The following is a 774-nucleotide window of genomic DNA, read 5'->3' as shown; positions in this document are numbered from 1 at the left end:
TTTTTTTTTTTTTTTACAAATCTTTTGTGTCCCATGTAAGATTTATTCCTAAGTATTTTATTTCTTTGATAGATATTGTAAATGGTATTGATTTCCTTATTTCTTTTTCAGCCATGACTTTGCTGGTGTAGAGGAATGCAATTGATTTTTGGATGTTGATTTTGTATCTTGCCACAATGTTAAATCTCTCAAGTATTTCCAGTAGAGTTTTTTTCAGAGTCTCTTGGATTTTCAAGGTATAGGATCTTATCAGCAGCAAATAGGGAAAGTTTGACTTCTTCCTTGCCAATTTGGATGTTTTTGATTTCCCCTTCTTGCCTTATTGCCCTGCCTAGGACTTCTAATACAAACTTGAATAGAAATGGTGATAGAGGACATCCTTGTCTGGTTCCTGTTCACAAGAGGAATAGTTTCAGTTTCTCTTCATTGAGAATAATGTTGCCTGTTGGTTTTGCCTAGATGCCCTTCATTATGTTGCAGAATGTCTCTTGTATTCTTATTTTGCTGATAGTTGATCAGGAATGGATGTTGTATTTTATCAAATCCCTTTTCTGCATCGATTTATATGATCATGTGGTTCTTTTCTTGGTTTTATTTATGTGATGGATATATGTTGCTTGTTTTTCTAATGTTGAACCATCCTTGCATACCTGATGTGAATCCCACTTGTTCATAATGAATTATTTTCTTGATATGTTGTTGGAGTCTATTGGCAAGGATTTTTTGAAGATTTTTTCATCTGTATTCATGAAGGATATTGGTTTGTCATTTTCC

The sequence above is a fragment of the Orycteropus afer genome, unplaced genomic scaffold, assembly GCF_000298275.1.
Source record: "Orycteropus afer afer isolate SDZICR_OR568_19922 unplaced genomic scaffold, OryAfe1.0 scaffold00091, whole genome shotgun sequence".
Taxonomy (NCBI): domain Eukaryota; kingdom Metazoa; phylum Chordata; class Mammalia; order Tubulidentata; family Orycteropodidae; genus Orycteropus; species Orycteropus afer.
Note: the sequence above shows the minus strand (reverse complement) of the source record.